General features: G+C 36.1%; 1 long non-coding RNA gene and 1 pseudogene across 1 annotated transcript; one reads left to right on the forward strand and one right to left on the reverse strand.

Annotated features, from left to right (window-relative positions):
* Positions 1-2,067: 2,067 nt before the first annotated feature.
* Positions 2,068-5,391, reverse strand: LOC122048513 (annotated as a pseudogene).
* A 2,993-nt stretch (positions 5,392-8,384) lies between these two features.
* On the forward strand, positions 8,385-8,849 carry LOC122049367. Its single transcript, XR_006130937.1, has 3 exons — positions 8,385-8,524; positions 8,614-8,693; positions 8,819-8,849. It is a non-coding gene; the product is annotated as an uncharacterized LOC122049367 (long non-coding RNA).
* The last annotated feature ends 11,839 nt before the right edge of the window (positions 8,850-20,688 follow it).

A 20,688-nucleotide genomic window follows, 5' to 3' on the forward strand; every position in this document is an offset into this window, starting at 1 on the left:
ACTTAAGCAAAGTGATAAACTTAGAGCAGTGTGCGTTAATCCTTCCTCTATATTCTCGAAGCAGTATCCTTGAGTCTGAGAAAATATTAAAGTGGATCAGTGCAAATTTTTTTACAGGCCCTCTGATAGTACCCGCTAACTTGATTGTTTCATTGTAATATGACTTGATTGTTTCAGTGCAAATTTTTGGCTGGGTTTTTTGGCTACAACAAAAGTAACATGCTGGGTTTTTTGGCTACAAGCTATTTAAACCACTGAAATATCATTTAAGAATCTCCATTCTTTGCTAGATGCTTGCATTCAGGATTCAGTCTGAGTCCATAATCACTTTCTTGGTGATGGCAAGCCTATTGTCATTTTTTGGGTTGGAGGAGTGCTAGTGTCTTTAGCCCTAGACAACTTGAATTATATATTCAGGCAACATATGGGTTCTTTTAGCTTACAATAATCAGATTTGATACTAAATTGGACGTGAGCAGTCCAAAATCTGTGATGGAGCATCCTATTGGATGCTTCAAGAAGTTCCATCTGAGCCTTGGAGTTGATCTTTTGGGGCTATGTTGCTACGGCTTGTGACTAAGGGGCTGTTTATTAGGGTAGTTGTTTTAATTATCAATATTGATTTTTCTATCCATAGACCTTGTTTTTATCTTGGGTGACATCTTGTCTCACTTTCCGGATTCAGTATGATGGCAAGTTAAGACTTTAACTAGAGTTCTGATATAAATTTATGTCATAATACCTTCAGGTCATTCATATCCCCAAATTTGATTCCATGCTGGCAAACAATGACCTTCTTGTTGATTTTCAAAGGTTGCGTTGTTGTGCTATGTATTATGCCCTCCGTTTCTCAAATACCTTAGAAAGCCTTGGAAAGGTCTGAAAAATGCATAATATCCTACAGCATTTAGTCAAATAAGTATTTTCCTTCATAGTTTATTCAGTCAATATTTTTCGTATCTTGTAAATTAGGTTCTGAGACTGCATGCTAATGAATGTACAGAGCAAGAATCTCCATCACAAGGAAAAACTGATGGAAGCAATAAGTTTTTGTTTTACTTAGTGGTTATTATCAAAATGAGATAATTTATGTAGTATTTATTGTTGATTTATACAATAACGCAAAATGACTTATTTCCTATTTTTCCATTAATTTAGCATACAATCTATGAGCATTAAAAAATATTTGAATCTAAGTAATTCTTGTTTGCTGAATAGGTTGTTAAAAGATGGCATCATCAAGTTACAGCTCTATCGATGACGCAAAATTTGAACATGTACCATGTAGAGATTGCGGACGAAGAACATTGGTATGTGTTTCTAGATCGAGCAAAAATCCCGGAAGGAGGTATTATGGATGTGCGCAACATGGCTGGCAAAAGTGGGTCGTAGCCGATACTTTGTCTAATGAAGACAGAAGTGACATATGTCGTGGAAGGTTAGGAAGAATAGAGTCAAGGTTAGGAAGTGAATACATTGCTTCTCGTGGGCATAATCTAGGAAATTGGAATGTACCATCAGTGGTCTGGATATTAGTTATAGTGAGTTTAACTCTTTTGGCTGTATACCTTATTACTTTGTTAGTTCGGTCTTGTTAATTAGCGTTGAGTAATGTTGGTGCTGTAATGTGATAGGATAATTTGTTTTTAGTTAAGATCGATAATGCAGAACATGTTATATAATCGTTTGATAATTTGTAATGATTTTATTCTGCTTTGTTATTCTTTCGGGACTTATTTAGTTGGATATAAGATACAACAAACCAGAAAATTTTGTAGTTGAACTTAATAGATGGACCAAGTCCAGTGCCAGAATGGACCACTACAATTGATTTGTCCCTTTCTGCTTCTGCTACTAGAGCTTCCACAAGAACATCATTTGAATGTCCTGAGGCTGCTTTTGATAGACATACGATCTGGTACTAAAGAGAATGATTTTGGGGTACCAGTTTGGCATCAATGTGAGAGTACATTGATCGCTTAGGAAATCTTCAGTACAGTAAGGTATACATTTCCAATTTATGAATGAATATACATAAATGCATACACATTGTTACATCAAATTTGATTAGTGGCACAGAGACCTTGCTCTGCCACAAGCTACAGTAGCCAAGGATTCAATCATCTTACCCTCCTCGGTAGATTCTGAGTCCTTCTCATCCTCTGTGATGAAATGTACTAGCACAGGACCAGTTGAATCTAATGATGCCACTTCATTAAGTACACAAACTAGATCATCAAATATAAGTGTCTGTGCACTGGTCCAATGTAGTAAAGTCCAAGGTCTTCAAAGAGAGTAGCTCCAAGAGGGCCCATCATACCCCGTGTGTACTCATCAACTTTGGCTGCCAATTCATGCACTGCTTTACCGATCCTTTTTGTTATTCCCTGGTATCGACAAACATGATAAAACACAATGTAATATAGGTAAAATGCAGAGACAATAATGCATACCAAATAATAGAGCTCTAAAACACACTGTAGTTCAGAACACAAATATTGGAATGGTCAACAATCGAGGCAAGACACATGCAGTAGTTAAGAAACAAAATCATTGGAGCAGTCAAGAATGGAGGCAATAAAACATATGAAAAAAAAACCCACATATCAAAGAGTGACAGAGCTAACAAATTTTAAAAAATACACCTCAATATTCAATATCATTATTTTAAAAAATAATAGATTTAAAAAAAAAAGAGTGACAGAGCTAACAAATTTTCACTTTTTTGCAGCAAACAGCGAACCATCCTATAAATTAAGGCCAACCATCTCTATTTGTAGTAGTGAAAAAACCAGAAATTTTCATGAAACTTCTTTGCAAACACAGATACAGATTTGTCATCAGTTCAACTACAAAATGCCATCCATAGCTACAATTAACCATCACACAGAATTTAACAAGGTTTGAAACACAAGAAACAAGCATCATATAGACTGCCTTCTTAGCCCCTAACAAGCCTGAACTCGAATCTATGGCCACGCCAAAAGCTTGAACACGCATCACAGAATATCAATCTGCATGATGACAATTAGAATGCTGATTAGTTATTGAAACTGACATTAAATAATGTGTTTTGATACTGACATTTGCCCAGATGTACCTCTCTCTCTCGTCACTAGCTCCTGGTTTCTGAGAACAGAAAGAATTGAATGATTGTCGTCGTCATCATTATGTTGTTGATTGGCTGGTTGTCGCAGAATGAATGACCTAACATTGTATTCAACAAAGAGCCATATAAATAGTAAATAGAGATATTTAACTACAAAGAAGTATATAAAGCAAAAGTTATCTCATAGGTACCGAACAATAATCCTCTATGGCTTAAAACATAATAAATCATACCTTTCTTCTGGCCTTTGCAACTGATTTCTTCATAATTTGTTCAATTTTAGATTGTTTCCTCTTTGTGGGTGGACGACCTCGAGATCTTACTTTTAATGGAGAGTGTATTGTTTTTGAACTTGATGTAGATGTTTCTTTCAATTGGTGCGCTCTTGAATGATCTATTTGAATATCAATTAATTTTTCCTTCGCATCTTTCAAGATTTCCACCAAAACAGAACAACTGTCGTCATTATTTGCCCCAAGTTGTTGAACCTCTTGTATCAATGGAGTGAGAATATTATACCGATGTCTTTCTCCATCACAAACATATTCATCATAAATGTTAGTGATACTTTGATAACCACGTTTAATATCTTTGCCCCATCGATCCATAATATAATTCATAGGAACCTCAATCACCTTCATTCGTATCAACACAGAGATCACATGCCTACATAAAATTCCCCAAAACTCAAAAAGATGGCATAGACACTTAACTTGACAATCTAACTCAGTATAATCTACCCTGAAGGAAGCATCTCTTATAGGGTCTCCATTTTCTCCCAACAAAGTTTCTACCACTTCAAATATAAAAGCAACCCCTTCTTGCCTCACTAGTGAGGTATTGCAAAACATCAACCCTCTTATCTCATCTTGGAACAACTTAAATAAGTTGTTAGTGTAGAAACTTTGAAATTGTCTTTCAATAGGATAACCAGAAATTACTGGTATCATAGAATTAAAAGAACCAAAATCCAAATTTGTTTCTTTTTCAATCTTCTTCTTCATAGCATTATCAAACTGCTCAACAGATTGCTTCAAAGAAGTTTTCGAATGAACATATTCATCAAAAAAAGCATTCATACTTTCACTCCTTTGGGAGGTGGACATACCTGCCCAAAACTTATCTTTGACATACACAGGTATCCATCTATTCCGCTGTTCATACAAAGATTTCAACCAATCATTGTTCTCTAAATTAAAAACCTCAATCATTTTCATCCAATTGGCATCACATTCATCAATAGTAAGTGAGTTGTAAACAATATTCTTCAATTGTTTCTTTATCAGCTTATATTGAGCATGCCCACCTAATTTTGCTGGTAATTTTTTCATTATATGCCAAAGACACAAACGATGATGAGAATTCGGAAATATCTCTTCAATAGCAATTGCCATGGCACGACACTGGTCTGTGATTATGGCCTTTGGAGCACGCCCAAGTATACATGTCAGCCAAGATTTGAACAACCATATGAATGTTTCTGAATCTTCACTTGATAATAATCCACAACCAAGCAAAATGGATTGACCATGATGATTCACCCCAATAAAAGGAGCAAATGGCATATCATAACTATTAGTCAAATAAGTTGTATCAAAAGTCACAACATCAGAAAAGTAATGATATGCAGCCCTACATCTTGCATCTGCCCAAAAAAACATTTCTTATTCGAGACTCTTCATCTAAATCAAGCACATAAAAGAAGTTAGAGTTCCGACTTTGCATGCGACAAAAATAATTACTCAAGGCTTCAGCATCTCCATCCCCTAACCTCAACCTTCTAGCTTCTGAAATATAATTCCTACACTTTCTCTCATCAAATGTCAAATTCTCATAGCCTCCAGCCTCAACTACCAATGAATGAAAACTTTTACTTAAAGTAATTCCTGCTTGATCATTTAATTCAAGTTTCCTCTTTGTAGTTGAATCCAATAATTTATTACATCTAAAATGTCGTGACTTTCCCGGGCTCAAGACGTGATTATGTTCAAGAGATACACTATTTATCACAAAGTTATCATCATTCCGAATAACAACATTAATCTTAGCTTTGCAATTTGTCTTAGTAGAAGGCCTAGGGTACAAAGCATTTTTGGCTTGAGATACTATTTTACCACTTTTGGCACATCCAAAACAAAAATATTTTTGCTTTCCATCATCTCCCTTTTTACCACCTAATTTGGAAATACCAAAACCAACATTCTGAGCATATGATTTATAAAAATTATGAACTTCATCTTCAGATATAAAAGTCATTCCAATCTTAGGAATCATGACTTCATTTAAACTAGATGGAGATAGGTCTGTGCTCGCATGGCCGTTGTTATCATTTACCTCATTTGAATCACTTTTTCCTTGTTCCATGATTATTTTTCACCTACATTTATTCAAAAATGGAAGGCAGGTAAGTATTCAACTACATTTATTTGCTTAAAAAATAGAAAACATCCAGAAAATAAATAAGAACATACAAGCATCTACTAAGGCTTGCCATCACCAAGAAAGTGATTATGGACTCAGACTGAATCCTGAATGCAAGCATCTAGCAAAGAATGGAGATTCTTAAATGATATTTCAGTGGTTTAAATAGCTTGTAGCCAAAAAACCCAGCTATGTTACTTTTGTTGTAGCCAAAAAAACCCAGCCAAAAATTTGCACTGAAACAATCAAGTCATATTACAATGAAACAATCAAGTTAGCGGGTACTATCAGAGGGCTTGTAAAAAAATTTGCACTGATCCACTTTAATATTTTCTCAGACTCAAGGATACTGCTTCGAGAATATAGAGGAAGGATTAACGCACACTGCTCTAAGTTTATCACTTTGCTTAAGTTGAACAAAAAAGTCCTTTTACGAGCAGAAAAAATAGGGAGAGGCGAGCAGCTAAACAGCAGGAAACCGAGCAACGTTAAGGTCCGAATAGCATAAAATCGATTTGGACAAAAATCAGCTAAGGAAAATAGCTTTGTACCTGGATTCATGGGAGATTTAGGGCAGGGAAGAGGCTGAGAGAAAGGAAGGAGCCAAGTCCGCCGAGCGCCGAGAGCAGAGAATGGAGAGCGGAGAGATTTAGGGCAAGGAGCCGGAGGGAAAACACGACAGCAAGAGGTGGAGGGAAAGAGAGACGGCAAGGAGGCGGCGAGAAAATGTTAGGGCAAGAGGCGGAGAGAAAACGTTAGGGCAAGGCAAGAGGCGGAGAGAAAATTCGAGCCGAGCAGGGAGAGAAAAAAAACAAAGTGGAAAGTCTTTGACGTGTCACTTTCCACGCAGGAAGCCACGTCATTCGAGATCCAAATTCGAGAGGCAAATTCGAGCAGCGTATCATTTCTCTAATTTTTAGTATGATCAATAATATGATAAATTTGATATCGGTCTGAAGCATGACCTCCTCGATATAATATTTGACCTCTAAAGTAATATAACTTGATAGTAGGTGATGTTGACTTGACCTTGTGGTTGGCGGTGCACTGTCTAGCTAATTCCCAATCTGCTGGGCGGTTGGGATTGGCTCTGGTGGAATGTTTAGAGATGACAACGATGGCTTCCGGAAGTGACGATGGAAGCGATCTCCTTGCGAAAGAAATTAAAAAAATGATGGAGGAAATCATTTGCTGCCTTGTCTCCGGAAGAAATCAAGAAGTCTCCGACAAACCACGATGGAGGAGAGGACCAGTGTCGACCATAGTGGGGGTCGCGTGCGTGGCAATGGCTGCTACGGTGGGGAAGACTACTCGCGGCTGGCAGTGAGGAAGGTAGAGTCAGCCTTGACTTTTAGGGGACCTTGGGCGAAGAAAAATGTCCTGTTAGGAAAAAGAATTTATTAACCTATAATTTGAATATAATTTAATAGAAAAATTTAAAAATTAATATATTTCATTTAAAATATGATAAACTTCATATAAAATTTATTTTTCAAGATTCTTCAAAAAATATAATACCATATAAAATATGTTTCCTAAGTTTTTCCAAAAAAATGTAATACCTACAAATAAAAAAAAATAAGTATGAAATAATCATTGAAAAAATCTATATCTTCTAGCATTTTGAGAAATAAAATCATCAATAAGGTTTTTAAAATCAAGTTTTTCTAACATCTCATTTTTGATACATAAAATTGTCAAGTCATTTACATTTAAATCATTATCATTATTTTCTCTCAATTCTTTTTGCTCATTCGTTGCGTGATTACGATCATCATTTTCTCTCAATTCTTCCCCGTCATTGATTGCATGATTATTTAATTCTTTTTAATTACTCGATTGCTGCTCATTTGTTACATGATCATTTAGTTTTTCTTGACTTTCTTCTTACAATTCATCAACTGAATTTTCATTGAAGAGCTAACTTTAAAAAACCACTACAAGAAAATTGGGATTCTACAACACTTAAACAACAACACTTTTTTTAAAAAGCATTGTCTATTTTTTTTAACAACGCTTTTAGTGAAAAGCTTTGTCTATTTCATTATTTTCTTATTAATAGAAAACGCTTTTCTAAAACCGTTGTCTATTAGTGATTTTTATGGGTCAAAGACAACGCTTCGTAAAAAGTGTTGTCTATTAGCCTTTTTTTAAGTGTCTACGACAACGATTTTTAAAAAGCGTTGTCTACTGTCAAGTTATCATCTCAATCTTAAGTGATCTAGACCGCTTATCTCAAGATCTGACGGCTGGATCTTCATCCATCTTCATCACAATATGGACGACCCAGATTAAAGGAGGAGAAAATTTTGTTTCCTTTTACCCATGCGACGACACAGTGCTGGTGATTCCTTTCTGTTCGCGACATCTCCTCTCATGCGGCTAGGGCACGCGACCTCCCACCGCCGGCCGTCTCTTCTTCCTCACCACCGGCCGGCAACTCTTTCTTCTCTTCACTGTCGTCGGCCGGATCTCCATAGCCCACCCTTCTTCTTGATTCCAGCGGCGACATCAGCAAGCACCGACGACGACTCCGAGCATCCACCTCACCTGTACGCTATGCGCCACCCAAAGCTGCGAAGCATGACACCCTTCGCCTCTTTTAACTTCTTCAGGAGGTTACCTAGTAAAGCCGATATGCTTATGTAAGTTCTACTGTAAAACTCACCGTTGAAATATTTGCTTTTCTTTCGTCCCTCCCCCGGTCAAACACTCGTAACACTCGTTTTTGTGGTTACGGTCAATCCTCATATGTGGTTGTGGTCCGATCGGCGCCAAGAACACCGAAGCTACAAGGGTGATGGCCCTCAGAGGAGCCCATGTCATCATCGACGCCAAGAACACCGAAGCTGCTAGTGAAGTAAAGTAGAGCATTCTACAGAGCACCCCATCTGCTAGAATCGACATCATACAGATAGAACTCAGTTCGCTCAAGTCCGTCCGAGCCTTCGCCGAGAAGTTTCTTGCCATGGATCTTCCTCTAAACATCTTGATGTAATTATACCATTGTTTCCTCACACTAATTGTTCCATTCTTTGTCGCGGCCGAATCTTACGTCTCCTCTTCAACTTGTTTGCTTTCAGAAACAATGCCGGCGTCATGTACTGTCCGTTTCAACTTTCGGAGGATGGGATAGAGATGCAGTTTACTACCAATCATGTCGGTGAGTATCTTCTTCACCATCTCAAAACGACTTCACTTAGTAATCGTAAACGAGCAATTCTTTTTAAGATTTCCACATGTTCGTTTTCCATATGATCTTGCAATGTGGTTTCGTTTTGATTTCAGGTCATTTTCTGCTGACCAAACTTCTACTTAACAAAATGAAAAGCACAGCAGAGAGGATAGGAATTGAGAGCCCGTATTGTGAATCTGTCATCCGAAGCTCACATGACAACATATAGAAGAGGAATAAGATTCGACAAACTCAACGACAAAGACTTGTGAGAGACCATTAATTTTGTAGTTAGACAAACTAAATCAATGAAAATTAGAAGGTGCCAGGTAGAGGAAGAACTATATATGATAGCATAGGACTCATCTTATGATGTTATATCTATCCGAGGTCTGGTTGAAGATTACTTGTGTCTTAATTTGAAACCTTTTGTCTAACAGCTGCCATGATATTCATCCATTTCTTTCCTAGATGTCTGACTCAATTATTTTCCTGAGTGAGAAATAAACATAAACCTGTTGTGAATTCTTAACATCTGTCATGCTCTTTCCATCAAACCACGCAATAGTCTATCAGGGGTAAGGATAGCTGAAAAGTGAAATGCTATCGATCATAGGAAAACCCTTTGGATGCTGATAGGTTAGTTGATTGAGTCTTTGCTATTTTAGAGCTTCATTTAGATTTCATTTCATGCTTTAGGTTTCGTTCTATGTTTTTCTTCATGTTGTCTTTCATATTGAGTAATGTTTTATGTGAATGTTAAGTGCTTGTATTAATTTGACCTCCTATGTTTCAATTTGCACACATTATGATTTCATTGACTCATGCCCATCAAGTGTTTTATTAGTTTCCCGATCCATTTTTTTTTCCTTCTTTCTACTATTGGCGAATCTAGTTGTGATATTTTTACTTCGATTAGGGTTACATAGAGAGAAACAAAATGATTGGGAGTGGAATTTAAAAATGCTTGTGTCCTGATCAGTGACTCGCTGTAATTGTGCCTGATAGTTGCTGATGTGATCCTTTGGAGGAAGAAGAATGTAACCGTGGGAATTCTCATCGGTGTACTTGCGTCTTGGATCATCTTTGAGGTAGCTGGATATACCCTTCTGTTGCTTGTCTCAAATGTTCTGCTTCTCTTGATCTCCATCCTTTTTGTGTGGGCTAAGGCTGCTGAAGTTCTCAATAGGTAAATGCCATGTTTTTGCATTTGGACTTTATTTGTTTCGTGAAATTATGTTTTAACCTTTTAATCACAGATTATTTTGTCGAGCTCTTTTACACTATAGTATTGTAGCAAGGCTCTGTTCTGTAATTAATTCATCTATTTTGTTTAACTGATTGCTGAAAGTTTTATTAAGTGTCTGTGAAGGAATTCTAAATTTAGAAACATGAATAGTTAATAGCCAATATCATCCTTTATTGTCCAGGTGGACTGGTGGAAGGTTGATACATAATTTCTCATAAAGTTTCAAGACAGAACTATAACATTAAGTCAGTGCAGTGTATTCTTGAAGTTTTGAAACAAATATCAGAAACTTATAGGAGTGCTTAACTGGAAAACAAACCTACATTAAATGGATGTTAATAATATATTGATATATATAACTTATTTATCTCCTGAATCATTCTCGTTCAGTTTAAGATGGAATTCCTGTAACTGTGGTATGAAAAAAATAGGAATATGTTAAACTAAAAAGGTAGGTCAAGAAGCCTGAGATGAAGGTTTTTCTGTAAACATAATCAACATTTTTTTAGTGTCCTAATACTGAGATATGCAATGAATGACAAATAATATAGTCTGTAGATGTATCTTACTGTTGCTTTTTCAATAGACGAGGACTACTTATTATCTTGTCAAACATTTGACAATGAGAAGGAATTTCAGTAATGCGAGAAGAATATATCTATGTGATTTATAGCATTAATATACCTGTTAAAGAAATGTAGCCAGTAAAATATAAAACCAATCCAAGATATCATTCTAGGTTCTATGTATAGAATCATGTGTGACTTTGGTTGCCTTTTTTCTTGTGCACTAATTTACCTGCCAAAGATCCATTTCTTTCTTCTGTCTTTCTCAATTCAAATTTTCTCATTGTTGTATGGTGTGAACTGTGACCTTTGTTTTCAACTTTAAGAGTGAAAATTTCTTTTGTATAATACTAATGGTATTATTTTTTGTGGCAGATACACAGTGGTAGGTGTTTTGTCCCAGTCTCAAGCCAACAATCTTTTTTGATCAGTATATCTAGTAGAAGTAAGCATGCAGATCGTTGTCTTCGAGGCCGACTAGTTATTTTGTGTTTTGTTTTTGTTTTAAATTCGAATGTCACTATCTACTTTGAAACAGAACTATTTAGTCTTTGTGTATAGTTGAATTTTCTTATAAATACTAATACTTTGTAATTGAATTCTATTATTTTCGTACGAGTTTGAAATCATTAGCTGAGCTAATTAATGTTATTTTATATGTCAAATTCAAATCTAGACATGGTAAAAGAAAATTAATAGTTTTGTAAATATAAAAAATAATAATTTTGTAAATAGATTTATTTTTATTTTTATTTTAAAAAGACAAGCGTTGCACAAGTGTTGTCTTTGCCAAAAACAACAACCCTTTTAAAGCGTTGCAAAGATGATGTTTTTGCAAAAAAATACACAACGCTTTTAAAGTGTTGTCTTCGCTACAAACGACAACGCTTTAAAAGCATTGTCGTTGAGCAGGCTTTTAACAACAGTGCCTTTAACAACACTTTTTCAGGCACAAAGACAACGCTTTTAAAGCGTTGTCTATTAGCTTTTTTCTTGTAGTGAAAGTGTATATAACCTACGCACATTATACCCCCAGACTTAAACCTTTGCTTGTCCTCAAGCAAAACCCGCAATCTAGATTCATGTGGTTAAATAGTACATCATAATCTCTAGCAAGTCAATCTAATCCTATCAAATGATTTCATTGGTGAGCAAGGTATAAAAGTAATTTGAGTATGACCTAAATAGTAGTCCTCCATGCTTAGTGCGAAAGTGGACTATGTTTATCATGTTTCAATCCCTAAGTCTAGTCAAGTCATCATAAAATTTTGTTCCTTATACTTCCGGCGATAGACACTTACCTGCCACACGCAAGGTTCGTTCCCCTAAAAAAATGCTATGCATCATCTACACAAGGTCTCAAAGGAATACTCAGTATCAAGAGAAACATAGCATTCATTTCTCCAGTAACCTAACTCGGTTTCAAAGGGGTGAATTACTAGTTTCCACTCACGATAACTGTTTTTTATCCCTTATTTTTTTCTCTTTTTTTTTTATGTTTGCAAAGTATCAAACTTGAACAAACTTTCATTTTTTGGGGATTGATTTTTCCAAATGAGCTTACATGATCTGAGTTTATCCAATAACCAAAATGTAGTTGAGAGGTCGCCATAGAAGCACAAGTACTAGTCCAATTCTATGAATCATGACTATTTTAGAGTTATCAACCATCAAAAATAGGCATAGTGTATAGAGATCCTAAAACAAGGCCAATACTTAAACTCTTATAGTAAAAACATTGATCACTTCATGCTATCATAGATAGAAAAAGATAGATCACTAAACATAATAGCACCATAAGTAACCAATAAACCACATGGAATCTAGAATAAACGTGCTAGTATTTTGCATTAAGGAACAAACAATCATGATATGATGAATGATGCAACTAGCAAAAACAAAAAATTTATTATACAAAAACTAAACTAATCCAAATGCATCTAATGCATCCCCCCAGACTTAAACTTTTCTTTGTCCCAATGAAAACTAAAAACAATGCGGAGGAGATTTTAAGTAAGAGAAGTTACCAAGCGATGAGCTCCAAATGGTTGACATTCATGTTTTTAAAGATACTCCTCTGTCCAATACTCACATTCCTCCACAACTTTGAATTCTACAAAAATAAGATAGACAAGAAAAATTAAGTAGAGGATACATGTTTATTATAAAGAAAGAACTAAAGACATAAAAGAAAATAAGGAAAATGAACTTGGGTTGTCTCCCAAGAATCGCTTGTTTAAGGTCATTAGCTCGACCGCCTCATAAGATTCATCTAAATCTCGCTCTTGGAGGGGTAAGATATTTTAGAACCTTCTTACCAAGGGTTCTTATTATGGAGGGAGCTTTCAATATTGGAGTTAAAAAGTGAAGTATTGCCCTCTCCATCTTCGTCTTCTTTAAAGTTCTTTCAGGTGGTCGAAGATGGTTCAGTATGAGCTTCCAATTATTGGCCTCTTGAAAACCTACACACCAAAACGAAAAACAAACCTCCCACAAGCATGTTATATAGTATAGAACTAGAATCATATCAAGATAAGATGAATAAGTAATAAAAACTGAATCACATTCAACAAAGTCAATTATAGGTACCTCTATAAAATTTTCTAAAAGATCATTAAGAATACTAACCTTGTAGTGCTGAGAAGTACCTGAAAGTTCTAAACAAGTGGATGTGACCTCTTCAGAATTTTGTAGTGATTCTAGCTCTGGTTTGAGTGGTGGTGCCTCTAAAAGTAGTGATTCTTGGGGCTTTGCTTCTATTGCACAAGTCCCTACACAATTATCATCAACCAATTCCATATTTGCAAATTCCATAGTATCAATTGGTTGTGCGACCAAGAGAGGTGATCCTTGGAACATTTCCTCCATAGTACATGTCCCTACACTTTTATCTACCACATCATCATCATAAGTAGGGAAAATCCACTAACACTAATGTCATCAATAGAGGGATCAACAACATTATTAGATATTTGAAGTAATATTCGTAAAGCTAAAATCCCCCGTTGCACCATTAGCTCTTGACTTGGAGCAGGAATATTTGTGTCTTGGGAGTCCTCCAAGTCAATCGACTCATCTGGTTGTGAATGATGCGGTCTATACAATGAAAAATCATCCTGAAACTCTGAGAGACTCTGAGATGCTTGAAAAGAATGATCAACACCTTGCACGCTTCTATAATCAAAATTTTGATAATCCATCCAATCCTGATTGTAGTGCTAAGGTGGGTCAGAGTTCTGCTGCTGGGAAAATGACTGCTCAATCTGCTCTAGAATTAGATGGGGTTGAAGGTTCTAAATTTGATAATCTTCCCAGTCATAGCCATAAGTATCAGGAACTTGCTCATATGTATTTTGATGTTGAGGTTGAACCAAACACTGAAGTTCCGGAGTTATAGCAGTCTTTTGGAAAAAATGACAAATAGAGCTGGATGAGATGTGCTACCACACACTCCACAAACACTACAACAAAAACCCTCATAGACATCGGTTTTCCACCGGTGTCTATTACATTTTCTACCGATGTCTATGAAGGCGATGTAAAAGGTTTGTCATTTTAGACATCTGGTTAAAACCGGTGTAGTATCACTTAACGACATCGGGTGTAAAACCGATGTAATATTATATGTTAATAACACCAGTTTTGGCAGCGGTATACAACCGATGTAATATTAGTTAATGACACCGGTTTTACAGCGGTGGAAAACCGATGTAATATCAGTATTATTTAACGACACAAATTCGATTTCCGAAACAGTGAAAAATCGACAGTATCCAAGAAAATACACAAATATTCACAAATTACACAAATATTCTTCTTCCAACAGTATCCATAAAATACACAAATATTCACAAATTACATAAATATTCTTCTTACAACAGTATCCATAAAATACATAAATATTCTTTTTACATCAAAAGCTAATAGATATTGTACACATCAAGGTAGAACATCGTGAGTCAAAAATCAAGCTAAGGCTACATTAAATTATGAGAATCAGAATCTGTTCAACTTGCTATACTGCTCCATTCTTCTTGCGCCTTCCATTTCCCTAATCTCATCACTTTTCACCTTCAAATGCCTAGTTTTCTGAGTTAAAACATCCACTGTTCTAATCTGTCAAACAAAAGTATCATTTGGTCTACTTAACTACAGCAAAGAACAAAAATAGAAGAAATATACATGCTGTAGAAGTCCTAGAATATCACCATCAGAAAGAAAAAATCACACTTGTTGGACATAAAACCTCAAACATATCCAGCAAACTACCTCTTGCAGTTCCCTCTTGACATTTTCCAGCCCACCAATATCATCCCAGCTGCCATTTGGTACTTCAACAACCTGATCAAAACCCAACAAACTATCAGCATATCTCAAGGTAGAAATAGAAGTGGTTTTTAGGCCATTCATCAACATATGACAGTAAACACAAGTTACCAACCAGACACATGAGGCTATAGAATTTCTCAAGTTGAAAAAGGTAAGTTTAATTTAGAAAGAACACCAATGTCAAATTTCTCATTTTCAATTCTTGCAGCAACAGTTTATTTTAAAAATTCATGTAGATAATCATATTTAGAAGGAAAAAAACTAACTGAAAATGATTACAATTACCAAAGCAAAGACTTACAGTTTCACGGAGGGCAGATGGGTTACTAGATCCCAAAGCAGTCTTAAAGTGTTCATTTGTAACAGACATAGAATTGAGAATCTCATCATCAATTGATTCATCTTCTAGATCAATTATGTCCATCTTTTCACGGATACACTGGAGAGCAGCTTCAGTGCATAAAGCAGCAAGGTCAACCCCAACATAGCCATGAGTATCCTTAGCAATCCTTTCCAAATCAACCTGCATTGAATAAATCAAATTTCATAACTTGGACATTCATTGCAAGATATCTATTAACAAGGTAACATCAATTGGTAATGTTCAAATACATCATCAGATAGCTTCATGTTCTTAGTATGGATGCGAAGAACCTCCAATGGTCAACCTCATCAGGAACACCAATGTCAATTTCTCTGTCAAACCTACCGAATCGTCTAAGAGCTGGATCGATACTGTTTGGCTTGTTCATAGCCCCAATGACAATTACATGAGCACGAGACTTCAACCCATCCATCAGTGTCAACAGTTGAGACACTATGTGCCTTTCAACTTCCCCATGAATTTTCTCTCTCTTAGGAGCAATGGAATCAATCTCATCAATGAAGATAATTGAGGGTGCATTTTTCTCTGCTTCCTCAAAAGCTTTCCTCAAATTACTCTCACTCTCACCGGCTAGCTTTGACATAATCTCTGGACCATTGATGCAAAAGAAAAAAGCTCCTGTCTCATTTGTGACTCCTCAGCTATTAATGTCTTACCTGAACCAGGTGGACCATACAACAAAATACCTTTTGGCGGCTTGACACCAATAGATTTAAATAGTTGAGGATGTCTTAGAGGAAGCCCACTCGAACCACACTTCATCAATTTCAACTCTGGAGTACTTGAGATTTGTAAACTATAAAAACACATAAATAATATATTAGTAAACCAAGACCAAAAATCATAGTTAAAAAAATAGTAAGAGCACCATGTAACAAGATAACTAATTGGAATACTTAAAAAGAGAAACGTTCATCAATTATCTCAACCACATCATATAGTGATAGATCTATCATTCCTGGGAACTTAATATAATCCAAATCAGAAATTATTGCAATGAAATTTTCTCATAGTTACAATTTAATTAATCAGTACTTATCTACAACTTACAGTATGTACAAGCAGAAAGATACAAACAAAAACAAAATCAATCAAAAATAAACTATGAGTCAAGACAATTACAACATGAAAGGGATATATGCACGACATGATGTTGTGTCATTTGATTCCAAATATCATAAGCTTTTGCTATCATTATGAAACCTGGAAGCATGAATAACTTTTGCAGTGAGAACTACCTCATCCTTCTCACCAGCCAACACTTTAGCCAATGCATTTATTTCATCAACTTTTGGAGACACAAAAGCAAGCCCTTGATCTCAGTATCCAGTTTAATTTGTCTCGTTGACAAGGTCGACAACCGTGTGCACGAAGTTGAGACAACAAGCTTATCTACATACAAACATTAAATAATATCAGCTGCATTTTGAAGAAAAACAAGAATTAGAAAGAAAGAAAAGGCATTACACCAATATGACCTTTTCCAACAATGGCCTCGAGACTCGCAAGTGTGCTGAGAGAGGATGCAAAATCATTTGCCCGAATGTTCCTTCCATCAACAACTCCAACAACAAGATATTTGCCAACGGGGAAGCTACTAGATTACAAAGTGGAACAAACAATCATAATAAAGATGTACTTTTTATTATTTATATAGATATCAATTTCAAGTGATAGACTCCACTGGATTACACACTTAAAAGATATATTTCACAGATAAAAACTTATAGACTGAAGAGTTTGTGATCTCAAATCCTTCTTTGGTAAAGTGGCTTGCCCAAAAAAAATGATATATTTCACCATGCAAGTATATCTCATTTGCTGACCTGGAAAATATAGAAAGTTTTGACATGCTAGGACCAAACGAGTAGATACCTCTATAGATCGATCTTAATGTTAAATTAGCACTAGCACAGTGAGAGCTATTAATTGATCCGACCCTCGGGAAATGTAGAAAGCTAGTAAGAAAATTGAATTTTCCCACAATCACCAAGATATCTCATTTCCAACACATGTTTACTCAAAATAGAATGCAAAGAAATTACTAGTACACAAGCAAAATAATGACACAGTAAACACATTTGATGGATGAAAGTGTGAATCTGACACCTCAGATTTTTCTATCACTCCATTTTAATGACAAGATGCATGGTAAGAAATAGCTAGTTGATTCACTCAAAATCTACGAGAGTCACTTCATGGCTAGCAATTCCACTGGACCAAAACTAAGCAACAGTTAACTCCATTACAAAACCACCTTTAACAAGAAAAGTAAATGATTTAACTGAAGGAGATACTCCCCATTTCCTAGCCCTCTCCAAAGGACATATCTGTTGAGGAGTATATTACATAAAGTGCAAGTTCACAATTTCATAATATGTTAGGAAAGCATTGTACCGGAATTGTATCAAATCTTGAAGTTCGCATTGTTCCATGAACCCATGTAGCTCCAAGAGGCACCTCAATGGAACTTCTTTTGATATGACCTATCATTTTAAGAGTAAAACAGAGAGACATATGAATCAAAAGAATTGACACTCATTTAGCAACTACTAATGAGCTAAAACTAATATAAACTAAACCTACATTCTAATAATAAAGAGAATGAAAACTGGTGAACAAGTTGTAAAGAAGAAATCTGTTGGGGGAAAATATGGTAACAATGAACTAACACTAGAAAATAGGTTGGAAGTGTTTGTCATATCACAAATTCCCAGGTGTAGTAGCCATGGAGGCTCAGAAGTACGAAGTGTTGTCATTTTGTGAAGTGTATGCAATCTTCTTGGGAGAAAAATATGCTTTATTACTAAGTAGAAATGAAGCAATTAAAAAGAATAGCTAGAAACAAGTAAAATTAGATTATAACTAAATTTAGATAGAAATATACGGAAATATAAAGGTAAACAAATCTATTGGAAGTGGTCCAACTTTACATGACAGCAAAAGACCATTAACTATTTGCTCAAAATACCCAATGAAGGGCCAAGCATGTACATCTTTTTCAGAAATAATATGCAAAGCAGCAGCTACCTCGTGTGCCCAACTAGAAAGAGGTGGGGCTATACAATGAGCAAGCTTTAGCATAGTCTCAAATGCTGCATCTCTAACAATTGATGAGTGTAGTAATGGATCAACATATTTCACCTACAGCAGATTGTTTGAGGATGAGAAATAAAATGGCCAAACTAAATCTTTGTTGCAACAAATGTTTAGCTAGTAACTAAAAAATACAATTACTAATGACCATTAATTCAATCAATAGATTTTGAAAAATAAAATAAAAACTTCCACGGTACATTTAAGCAATCTTGAAGTAGGAAGGCAAAAAAAAAAAAAGTAAAACATATTCAATGACTTACCCGTGGAGGTAGCTGACCATGAGTAAATATTGGATTAGCAGTATCCATCTGACCAAGAGTCCTAAGCATAACTGGGATATTTTAACCCTGTGACAGAGAGTTGTTTCCTACTTTCCTCCTTCAACAACAATTAACTTAGTATGACAAACAAAATTTGCACTTCATCATTATACCAATAAATAAACTATGAGTCATTCATGAATCATCACCTAAACCCTAAACCGTATTAGGAACTATTCAGATGGATTCAGAAATTCACAAAATCATAATTAACTTGGTCATGAATCAATTTAACAAGAAGGTCAAAAGAAAATACTCACTTAATGATCAAAGCCTTTAAGTTGTATATGTAGCGCGTCTAAGAAGACCAACACACAAATCCTGTAGAAACAACAACAACAAAAAGAGGTAAATTTATAAACCAGAAAACATGGTATATCAGTGAAAAGAATTAGCATAGACATAAAAGAAACTTGATAGTTCAAGGAATACATAAAACCAACTTAGCAACAGGAAATAACAACTCCTCAATTGTTAATTTTTGAGCAGCCCGTTTGGATGGAGACGCAACCATCCCCTGTGTTTTGTTAGAAGTTTTAGTCATTTTTCCTTTAGGGTCGTGATGTGCATAGTTTTTATATACTTTTATGCATGTTTTGACGCACATTTACATACTTTGAGCTTGCTTGATCTATGCATTTTTATACTTCCAACTTTTCTTTTAGCATATTTACTTTTTTTGTTCGGAGATCTACTTTTTGTGCATTTTTTGTACACAGGAGTCGAATTTGGTGAATATTCTACATTCTTGGGCAAACTTATGAGCTAAGCATTGGAGAAAGCACTTGGTCGTGTGCCACACACGGCCCTGCCTGGGTGGAGAGCTCTGGCCGTGTGGTCAACCAGGAGAAACAAACAAGGAACTTGGCCTGGCCGTGTGAACCTCACACGGCCATGCCAAGTTTTGAACCAAATCAGAGTTTAATCCTTACATGGTCGTGTGGATCTACATGACCGTGTAAGGTTTCCAGAGACCAAGAAGGCCTTGGCCGTGTGCATCACATGGTCGTGCAGGGTTCCTAGCGCTTAAAAGTGTTCTGGCCGTGTGCACCACACGACCGTGCCAGGTTTCTAGAAACTGGGGCAGTCCAGGCCGTGTGGATCTACACGACCGTGCTTGGAGGTCTTGATGGGAGTTGTCCACGGCCGTGTACACCACACGGCCGTGTATGGATGGCAGAGAGGGGAAAGGCTTTGGCCGTGTGAACCTCACACGGCCATGCCCCGGGGCCGTGTGGCGCCCGAAAGCCCCCTCTAGTTAAAGCCTCTTTGAAGATTTGAAAGGGGATCTTCTCCCCTTTGGGAGAAAGCAAGATTTGGTGGATTCCTCCCATTCTTGGGAGGATTTTTGAGCGATCTAAAGGGAGATCTTGGCGAATTTGACTCCGGAAGTGAGGATTGGATCCGAAGATGGAGCTATATTGTAGATAAGTTTTCTTTCTCTCCTCTTCTTGGATTGGGATTGAAGAAATGCTTGTAATCTTCTTATCTTTGGTTTTCTTTCTTCGTTTTATAGAGTAGATCTTTTTGTTCTAGGATGGAGGGAGTATTTGTGAGATAAATTGATGTAAACTCTTGTGGATTTGCCATTTCTTTGTTTCTATGATGTTGCCTAGTTTGTATCGATTGGATCTTGAATGATTAATTGTGATTAGGGCTTAATTCTCATTCTTGATTGATTGTTTGGATATCTTATGGACTTTGTAGAGATTAACTCTCACTCAATTTTTTTAGGGATCCACGTGACAGGTGCAAGCCCGTGTAAGGACGTTTGAGGGATAACCTTGAAGGGGAAATGAGAATATTTAAGAGGGTAGGATAGATTTTATAATTCAATCCTTGTATCTTAATGGGTTAAGAAGCTATGAACTTCTATGTTGATATCCGAGGGAAGCATAGTAATAGGTGCAATCCTGTGTAAGGACAATGTAGGTTCATATCTAATTGATCACATTTAGGTACATTTTTTAGTCCTAAGTCGGTTATCTATTGCAAGAGAGAACCGGCAACCTTCTACAAATATTAGACAATTGAG

The sequence above is a fragment of the Zingiber officinale genome, chromosome 2B (genome assembly GCF_018446385.1).
Source record: "Zingiber officinale cultivar Zhangliang chromosome 2B, Zo_v1.1, whole genome shotgun sequence".
Lineage (NCBI taxonomy): Eukaryota > Viridiplantae > Streptophyta > Magnoliopsida > Zingiberales > Zingiberaceae > Zingiber > Zingiber officinale.